The sequence below is a fragment of the Eschrichtius robustus genome, chromosome 8 (genome assembly GCF_028021215.1).
Source record: "Eschrichtius robustus isolate mEscRob2 chromosome 8, mEscRob2.pri, whole genome shotgun sequence".
NCBI lineage: Eukaryota > Metazoa > Chordata > Mammalia > Artiodactyla > Eschrichtiidae > Eschrichtius > Eschrichtius robustus.
Window position 1 is genome coordinate 6,989,432 of NC_090831.1, and position 10,397 is coordinate 6,999,828.

Genomic DNA, 10,397 nt, shown 5'->3' on the forward strand with positions numbered 1-10,397 from the left:
GCGGACTTCAGTCCTTTGCACTACTGTCCGTAGACTCTCTGAGGCAGTACACCCCATACAGTGTGTGCCGGGTGGGCTGTGTCCCTACCGCGTCCCCGCGCAGCTACCTCTCTACCACCATCTCCAGTTGGGTCCGCAGTTTCTTTGCTGTGGACAAACTACCAGTGCTCAAAACCCTTAACTCAGCCCTGGTCCTGTTCACCAAACATTCCTGCTGGCTCAGCTGTCTTTGAAAGTGTCCATGGCAGATTCTGAACTCAGAGCCTTTCAGTTATTGAGAGAGGCATATCACCTGCAGGTAGGCCTCTGGTTTCTTATGTGTCTCGAGTAAAATGAGAAATATTACTGCTCCCAAAATAGACTAAACTTAGGCAAAATTTAGACTAAACCTCTGGCCGACAGAATAATAGCCCCCCAAAGATGCTGTCCTAGTTTGCTAAGGCTTCCATACCCCAGACTGGGACACAGACAGTATCTCAGAGTGGGTGATTACACAACAGAATTTATTTTCTCACAGTTCTGGAGGCTGGAGGTCGAGATCAAGGTGTCAGCAGAGCAGGTTTCTCCTGAGGCCCCTCCCCTTGGCTGCAGAGGCGGTCTTTCCCCCTCTCCCCGCCCCGGATCTCTGCATCACCTTCCCTCTCTGTGTGTCTGTGTCCCGATCTCCTCCCCTTATAAGGGCATCAGTCAGATTGCATTAGGGCCACCCTAAAAACTTCATGTTAGCTTAATTAACAGTCACGATCTGAGGTACTGCGGGTTAGGGCTTCAACATATGTGTTTTGGAGGACACAATTCAGCCTGTAACACATGTCCATGTCCTAATCCCCAGAACCAGTGAGTGTTACCTTACATGGCAAAACGACTTTGCAGGTGTGGTTAAGTTAATTTAAGGATCTGGTGAGGGGGCGGGGGTGGTTCATTCTGAATCATGCAGGTGGCCTCACTGTACTCACAGGGTCCTTAGAAGGAGGCAGAAGAGTCAGGGTCAGAGAAGGGGGTGTGACAACAGAAGCAAAAGCCAAAGGGAGACAAGACAGACTTCCCGGGGTAGGTTCCACGGGCTCTGAACACAGGAAGGGGCCGCGGGGACACAGGTGCCTCCAGAAACCAGAAAAATCGAGGACATGGATTCTCCCCTAGAGCCTCCAAAGGAACACAGCCCTGCTGACGCTTGGCTTTAGCTCAGGGAGACTTCCCACCTCCAGAACTGTGAGATAATAAATCTGTGTTGTTTTGAGCCACTAAGTTTATGGGAATTTGTTACAGCAGCAATAGGAAAACTAATATAACTTCCCCGTCTGGAAATATTTTGGAAGCTGTGAAAATGAGGAAACAATCAGAAGGATAATCAAAAAATAATGAAAAACTAGAGTTCAAGGGAAAAGACCAAAGGAAATGAGGGAGGGGGAGAAAGGGGGAAAGAGAAATCAAGCAATGCGACAGGAGAGAGCATAAGCATGCCTACGGTGGCCGCCCTGCAGAGGACGCGCGTGCTGGCCTGGGGAAGATTATAATATGAAAGAATCTAAAACACAAAGCCCGTAAAACCAGTTGTGGAACCCTGAGCCTCTAGGAAAAGCGGCCAGCAGTGTATTCAGCAACTCTTTGCACCCATGGCTCTGACCACACCGCCAACACCCCCAGCTGAGCTGCCTTAGAAAGCCCAGACCACAAAGCCGGTCAGCCAGATCTGGAAATGGCCCAGGGCGGGCACGCTTCAGAGAAGCCACAGACATAACAGGACCTGGTTCTAAGACCATCCAGGTGAACAATCTGGGCACCCTCCACGGAGGTGACGATAATAATAACAGCTACTTTTTAGAAGCCTATTACTATGTCCAAGCACTTGAGAGGCAGAATACACAAAGAGACAATGGCCAGACCATATATAAGAATAGAGCTCTGACCCCCCACCTGCTGCAGCCCGCACAGGGAACCGACCTCTCATCCACAGTCATCCACAGGAATCAGCCTGCTGTCTCTAGTGACAACGCAGAAAGCCAAACAGTAACCCCTGCAACATTCAGCCCCAAATGCCCAGGACCTGATGAACGACTGACAGCATACTTTTGTCCCTACTTCCAACTTAGGACCAACCAGAGGAAGCCAAATATGTCCCTCTCACAAATCGCATAGGATGTCCCCGTCTAGTAGCCGCCTCCAGCCAGGGCACGCCTGAAACCTCCCTTTTTTTTTCCAGCATGAAGCTTTCCCACTCCTCTGCTTGTCTTTGAGTCTCTGACCAACCAGGTGATGGTGGTCGCCGCCCTTGCTGCAGCCGGCTCTGCATAAATAGCCTTAGCCTGTTTTCACGTGGGTGGTCTTCACGTACATACTCAGGAAGCACTCACAGCCGCCCGTGCAATGATAACTTCCACGACGCTATGTAGCAGAAGCTAGAAGTCACCCTCTCATTGGCACCTGAGGCTGCGTGCTCATCAACTGACACTTGGAGCCCAGAGAAGTTTGGCTTCTTTTCCCAAAGCCTACCACTAACCATGTTTGGGAAAGACCGAACTAGAGTTTCAGAAGCAAAGCCGTAATTTGGAAGCCAGAAAGATAAACAGCTGAATGCCAGAGGAGAAGGATTAAACAGGGAAAAACAGAGAATGACCAACATGATGGTCAGACGTGTCTGGCCCTCATCACAGGGGCACTTCCGTTTAGAAATTAACACGCTTCAAAACGTGCCCAAGTATTCCTGGCGGTTCCTCCGGGGTCTGTCTCGTGCTGTCCAGTGCAGTCCCGGCCACCACTGTCCCCGTGTCGCCCTGGGTCTCACGGACTCTGGAAGCTGAGCGCTAACGCGGGGGCCTGCCTTCAGAATCCTGCACTCATGCGCCAGAGCTGAGACCACTGCCCCCGCGGGCCGGCCTGCCCCCCAGACATCCGAGCCTGAACCACACACCCGCCCGGGGAGACCAGCACGGCCCCTCACTCCTGTCTCAGCGCACCTCTTCGACCGTGTTTTGTCCCAGCATCACTGTCACTCCAGGTGGTTGACAGAAGAACATTTATTCCTTCCCCCCATGATTCTTAAAGGCGATCACTCATTGCCACATTCCCATAATCACCTTGTTGAACTTGCAACAGTCTTAAAATTATTTTCACAAACACTATTCATGCATTACACTATTCCTCTTTTTTTTTTTAACGTCTTTATTGGAGTATAATTGCTTTACAATGGTGTGTTAGTTTCTGCTTTATAACAAAGTGAATCAGCTATACATAAACATATATCCCCATATCTCCTCCCTCTTGTGTCTCCCTCCCACCCCTCTAAGGTGGTCACAAAGCACCAAGCTGATCTCCCAGTGCTATGCAGCTGCTTCCCAATAGCTATCTATTTTACATTTGGTGGTGTATATATGTCCATGCCACTCTCTCACTTCGTCCCAGCTTACCCTTCCCCCTCCCCGTGTCCTCAAGTCCATTCTCTACGTCTGCATCTTTATTCCCGTCCTGCCCCTAGGTTCTTCAGAACCATTTTGTTTTGCACAGCAAAGGAAACCGTAAACAAAACGAAAAGACAACCCTCAGAATGGGAGAAAATATTTGCAAACGAAGCAACTGACAAAGGATTAATCTCCAAAATTTACAAGCAGCTCATGGAGCTCAATATCAAAAAAACAAACAACCCAATCCAAAACTGGACAGAAGACCTAAACAGACATTTCTCCAAAGAAGACATACACTATCCCTCTTTTGGGGGGATATGATGAACACTCGGGGGACCCTGGGTTTTCATCCAAAGAGCAAAAAATATTTAAAATCCAAAAAACCTCTCCTCAAGCTCCATGAAGTCAAGGACGAGATTTCAAACAAACCAAGCCACCCCAGCTGCCATCCACCTGGGCTGCCTTTGCTGGGTGGGCTAGAATCTGGGGAGGGGGTGGGGGATATGATGGGGAACATGTGAAAAGAAAAAGGGTAAATCAAGGAAGAATGCCAGGAAATCAAAAATGCATTGGCAGGGGCCTCCCTGGTGGCGCAGTGGTTGAGAGTCTGCCTGCTAATGCAGGGGACACGGGTTCGAGCCCTGGTCTGGGAAGATCCCACATGCCGCGGAGCAACTAGGCCCGTGAGCCACAACTACTGAGCCTGCGCGTCTGGAGCCTGTGCTCCGCAACAAGAGAGGCCGCGACAGTGAGAGGCCCGCGCACCGCGATGAAGAGTGGCCCCGCCTGCCGCAGCTGGAGGAAGCCCTCGCACAGAAACGAAGACCCAACACAGCCCAAAAAATAAATAAATAATAATTAAAGGTGCTAATAATTAAAAAAAAAAAAAATGCATTGGCAGAAGGCCAGCCTGTGGTAAGCACTCTAAGATCATAGCCCACAAGCACAGCCCTCTGGCGTGTGGGAGATGCGGTGCCCGGAGCCTCCTCCTGTACGGCCCATTGTTCAGGACAGAGCTGACCCACACCCAAAGGCGGCACGGAGACCAGGAGAAATAGGATGAACAAAGGATGAGAAACAAAGCTGAGCTCTCTTCTGAATGGAGACTCTGAGAACCAGGCGGAGGGGAGCAGAGTGGCCCCCTCTACCCCTGCCGTCCTGAGTGCAGCGGGTGTGACCACGTCCTGGTGCTCTTGTGTGGGTCAACACACCCCGCCATGCCTTCACCTCGGGGTGTGCAGTGGAGGTGTACTGACGCTGCCACACGTGCTTTCTTACAGAAACTTCTGCGCTCGATATATGTAATGCTGTCGGAGCCAAGAACGGAAGGTTGTAGCCTCGCCCGTGACCAGGCTGGCCGATCATTGCCCCATCCCTCCAGATACTGTGGGGGGTTAAGGGGGAGGTACGATCCCAGCAAAGCCAATCAGAATATTCAGGGAGATGGAAGAGGACATTGGGAGACGAGAGCTCTTCCTTACCAAATTCTGAGCTGCAGGAATCCTGTGACCAGGAGACCCTGGACGGCATCGTCCCTGCCACCTCACAGGTGCAACGCAGACCTGCAGGTGAGAGGAAGTGGCCCCGACAGCAGGGGCCGAGGACCAGAAGCCTGCCATTGCTGAGGAAACGCGCATGACTCCTCGCCCTGAGTCAATGAAGTCCCTTGAGTTTCTAAGCAGACTGTACTTGGGCTTCTACCTCTCTTCCCAGCTAGAACAAAGGGAAACTGGCTGAGCCTATACCTAAAACTAGGACAGACACTGAGCAGCGGGCCCCCTGCCCCTCCCCAGTGCCCGTTGAACAGTGTGACCCGGGAGGGATCAGGGAGAGAGAGCCTTCAAGAAGCGCGGCTCCCACCAGAGCTGAGCCCAAGATGAGGCAGTGACCTTACAGCGTGTCAGGACAGCCAGGAGAGCAGAAATAAGCCTGTTCTCCTCCAAAGGGGCCGCAGCCTCAGGACCAGGGGCCTGGGCCCTCGGGCCCGAGCACATCACTCTGAGTAGCAGCACACACTCACTCTGGTGCAAAATCCCTGACCCTAGAGGGAGGCTGGTCCAGATGCCGCTGAGTCAGAAACTCCTCCTCCAGGGTGCAAACCACCAGGAACCACCTTCACTGGCTCTTTTTGTTTCCAGAGCTGGGACTGGGCAATCCTGGTAGAGCCACACTGAACGTGCCTGGCTGCAGCCTGGTTTGGGACCCTGGAAGGGACTCGCCAGGTCCAGGCGGGGCCCTTGGATTGCTCTGGATAGCACTGTGCCCCCTCAAAATTCATATGGTGAAGCCCTAATCCCTCACGTGGCTGTAGTGGAAACAGAGCCTTTCAGGAGGCGATTAAGGTTAAGTGAGGTAATAAGGGTGGAGCCCAAAGCCCATGGAACCAATGTCCTCGTCAAAGAGGAAGAGGCACCAGAGATCTCTGGCGAGCGCACGGTGGGAAGGCAGCCGTCTGCAAGCCCGGAAAGGAGTCCTCATCAGAAATCACATCCTCCAGCACCTAAATCTGGACTCCGCAGCCTCCGGAACTGGGGAGGGAGAACTTTCTGTTGTTAAGCCCCCGGTCCGTGGCATTTGCTTCGTTGTCCTGAGGTGACTAAGATGAGGACCGGGAAGATCTCTGGGTAGATAGGACACCGGCCTGACCCTGTGGTTTTCTGGACAAAGCCTCGGTAAGGCTGAGCTCCACGTGCTGAAGGACAGGGCAGCTGCTCGGAGCTCCACGACCCTGATGACCAGCACGGCTGGGCCGTGGAGCCTACAGACCCAAAGGGTGGACTTTGGCCGGGAGCTCCGTTTCCTCACTGAGGAGGTCAGGGCTGCCGCATAACCCTGAAGAAAGTGAGGGGTCAGGCAAAGTCCTGGCTCAGGGCTCAGTCACCTGGCCCCGCGGTTTGGACGCTGAGTGGGCACGGAATGAAGCGGGCCTTCCAATTCCAGATGCTTCAGCTGCATCCGAGGCCAGGTGGCGGGGGCCCCCTCCTGACGACTGGTCAGCAGAGCAGCCACTCTGGACAGTGTGGAAAACAGTCTCCCTGGGCTCCGAGCCCGGGGAGGGCAGGGCCGTGTTGGCCGTGCCCACCTTCGCCCTGTGCTGAGCATGGACGAAGGCACCCGGCGGGGCAGCTCTTTCCCGGACGAGGGGAAGTGCTGGGGCCCACGGACAGCGCCCAGCCGCTCCCCTCTCCTTGCCATCTCGGCGGCTGCTTCTGAGCACCACGGGGCCGTCTGCCCTGGATACTCAGCCCGGTTTTCCCACCCTGCGGCTCTCTCCCCAGGCCTTCAGAGCGGAGGAAACCCCCTGCCTCGGCTCCACCCTTGCTCCGCAGCACAGCCGTCCATCAGGGAGAGGGGCTGGGCGGCAGGTGAGATCCATCGCGCGCCCAGGCGTCCGCTGCCTCTTCCCCTTCACGATGTTACCGAAAGCGGGGTCCGCCTGCGCGTCCCTCGACAGCCAGTACTCAAGAGGCAAGGTCGGTGGAAAGAAAGACTGCTTCATTCCAGAGCCCCGCAGCTGGCGGGGAGGGCGGACTCGTGTCCAAAGGCCAACTCCACACCAACTGTCAGGAGAGTTTCAGGGGTGTGTAGGCGGAGGGAGGGGGCTACACATAGAAACAGCACAGTCGGCTCTGACAGTCATCCTGAAATTGGTCCTGCGGTGCTCTGACCAGCGTCATCGTGATTGCCTTAAGGACAGTTAGTCTTCAGTTCCAGGCTTGGTTTGTTCCCATTTCCGGGAGACCGATTCTCAGAATCGTGGCAGCTTATGTCACGGCTACAGTCTAGTCATCGTGTAGTTCACTCCTTCCACCTGGTGGCGGTTTCAGTGTCTATGAGACAGCTCACAGGATGTGGCTCAAGAGTATTGTCTGTAGCCCTTGAGGAGGAACTAAAGGTCCTTGACTCTGCTTAATGATTACGCTATTATTATTTGGTCTCATTTGACTGTTGTCCTTTCTTTCTGCATTCTCCCACTTCTCTGATTAAACGTATTCTGTGACTAAAGTTTTTATATGGACAACAGGCAGGCAGAGGACACGGTGGGGAAGGACCACAGGGTCCTGCTCCATTTCAACAACCATCCCGGGCAGGAGACGGGGGCCTGCCTCGCCCAGTGATCCCAGCACGTTTCTGGAATCCTTTTGCTCTCTCCCTTCCCCGGGAGGTGATTTCACGATTTCTCCTGGCTGGAACACCCCACACCCCGCCCCCCCCCCTCCCCCCTCACTCTCCACCCACAGCTTCCCCTTCTGCTTCCCTGAGGACACAGAGGCAACGATCTCCCACAGCCTGTCTGCAAAACTCCCTGCACCGGGGACATGGGTTCGAGCCCCGGTCTGGGAGGATCCCACACGCCGCGGAGCGACTGGGCCCGTGAGCCGCAACTACTGAGCCTGCGCGCCTGGAGCCCGTGCTCCGCAGCAAGAGAGGCCGCGACGGTGAGAGGCCCGCGCAGCGCGATGAAGAGTGGCCCCCGCTGGCCGCAACCGGAGAGGGCCCTCGCGCAGAAACGAGGACCCAGCGAAGAAAGAGAGAAAGAGAGGAAGGGAGGAAGGGAGGAAGGGAGGAAGGGAGGAAGGGAGGAAGGGAGGAAGAGAGAAAGAGAGAAAGAGAGAAAGAGAGAAATAAATAAATAAATAAATAAATAAATAAATAAATAATTTTTTTAAAAAAAACTCCCTGCACCGAGAACCACCAGTTCCCTGTCCGCCCCGTGGCAGGTGGTGAGCTGACCCTGCTCCTTCTAAAGCAACCCCTGCCCTCCGTTTGTGCTCAGGACCTCAGCCCCTCATGTCAACTCAAGGCCTTTTCTCCTGTGGTTATCTCCTCTCCCTCTGGCATCAGCCGTTTACCCTTGTCTCCTGGATTATCACCATAAACGTACAGCATGTTCTAGGATCTCCCTCCTTTTAGAAGCTTCTCTCTCTAGGACGCATGTCCCCCCTGAGCTGCTGCTTCCCCCGGCGCCGGCCCCTTGCCCTCTGCACTGAGCCTCTTCTCTCTACCATATGCAGCTGCTCGCCCGTCCCATGGCTTCAGTGACACCAAAATGCTCATAATTGCTAAATGTCTATTTCCAGCCCCAACATGTTCCCTGAGATCCCAGCTCAAATATCTCAGTGCTTACTCAGATGTCTAGTAGGCGTCTCAAAATTCATACACTCATACTCTGGTTTCTCTTCAGAACGCATAGATCTTTCGCCTTTTACTAAAGATTTCCGTGGAGAGAAACAATTGCGAGTTCCTCGTCAATTTTTTGAGGCCTTGTTTTCACAAGGCTAATAAAAATTTAAAAAAAAAAAAAAAAAATTCATACAATCAAAACAACACTCTTCCCAACGCCCCTCAAACTTGCAGATGCCCATTTCAGCACACGGCACGGACACTGCTCGCATTTTCAAATCAAAACCCCAGGAATCCTCACTAAGTCCTCTTTCCCACGTACTCTGGGATTCATCAGCGGGTCATACTCACTCCTTCATGAATCCCGAATCCAACCCCTCCCTACCAGGGCCTGCCAGCCCCAGGGGCCCAGCTTGGGGCCCCTCTCTAAGCTCTTGTGCTGACAGCCGCCAGGCCATGGGCGCCGCAGCCCCTGCGGCAGGACGGGTGGTGAAAGATAAGCAGGGACAAGGGACATCCCCACCAGCTACTACACTCAGGACCAGGGCCACAGAAACGGTCATTACTTGCCCAAAATCACAAGACAGTAAGTAGAAGAGGCAGGATTTGAACCTAGGAAATCTGGCTCCAAAGTCTGGGCTCTAAAATACAGACGAGGACTGGACATGCAGAGTGTCTGGCTCACCTGAAGAACTGCCCAGCTGGAGAGAGTTGGACATATTCAAACCCCACCCACACATTCCCACGGACACGGGCCATCCGTGGTGTGGGCGGTCACGAGGCCATTTTTTCGGTCTTCAAAAACACTCTACTCCAGGGATGAGGGTCTAGTTAAAGGTCTGGGTCCATGAAAGTGGCCAGCTGGGCAAGCGGTGCAGCAGGGGTGAGGATAACGGGAGCGTCCAGGGAAGGAGTGACGCATAAAGAGGCGGTTCCTGAACTAACACGGGGCTCCTTTCCTGGATTGCAGGGTCCTCCTTGTGGCCTGGCTCGTGGGAACAAAATCTAAAAGGGGCCCGCCTCTACCAGAAAAACTAAGTGCCCACATCGAACAGGCCATAAGTTCCCAGCGTGATCACAGGAATTGCTTTGGAAGACTGAAAAGACAGATCTCTAGGCCTGAATGAAGCAAAACATCTCAGGTGGCATCTGAGAATCTTTACTTTTAGAAGCTTCTCAGATGAGCTCATCCAGGTTTGAGAACCACTGGTGCAGAGTGGAAGAAGGCAGAGGGGTTTGGGGCCTGGTGTGATGGCGAGCTTCCGGGCTGACTCCCAGAGATCCCCACTGTCTGATGGGAGCTCCTCCCTGGGGCGCCTCCTGCCATGCATAGGCCTAACCTGGGACAAGTGTCCTGCAACAGGACAGTGCAAATGGTGCTGTGAGGTTTGAGGCCGGGTCATAAAAGACATCACGGCTTTTCTCCTCACTCTCTCAGGATTACTGATGTGACACATCATGTCACAGGGACACTCAAGCAACCCTACAGAGGAGCCCCCGTGGAGAGGAACCCAGGCCTCCTGACAACAGCAAGCGCAGCCACGTGGGTGCACCGTCTTGGAAGTGGATCCCCAGTGCCAGTCAAGCCTTCCTGACACAATGACTCTTCATGAGACAGGCTCCAAGTCAGAACCACCCAGCTAAGCCACTCCTGAATTCCTGACCCACAAGATAGTATGAAATAATAAACGTTTATTGTTGTTTTAACCTGCTGAGTTTTAGAGTGATGTGTTAAGCAGAAAGAGAAAATTAATAGGCCTGGAATGATCAGGACATTTTGTGAAGGAAATTGGACTCTGGGCTCTGATAAGAAGAGAAGGGCAGGGCATTAGGTTAAAGAGTAATCTAGGTCCGGAATGATCTATTTCACTG

At 53.4% G+C, this 10,397-nt stretch overlaps 1 non-coding gene across 1 annotated transcript; it reads left to right on the plus strand.

The window, feature by feature from the left end:
- The first annotated feature begins 8,566 nt into the window (after nucleotides 1-8,566).
- On the plus strand, nucleotides 8,567-8,682 carry LOC137768949 (U5 spliceosomal RNA). Its single transcript, XR_011074869.1, has one exon. It is a non-coding gene; the product is annotated as a U5 spliceosomal RNA (small nuclear RNA).
- The last annotated feature ends 1,715 nt before the right edge of the window (nucleotides 8,683-10,397 follow it).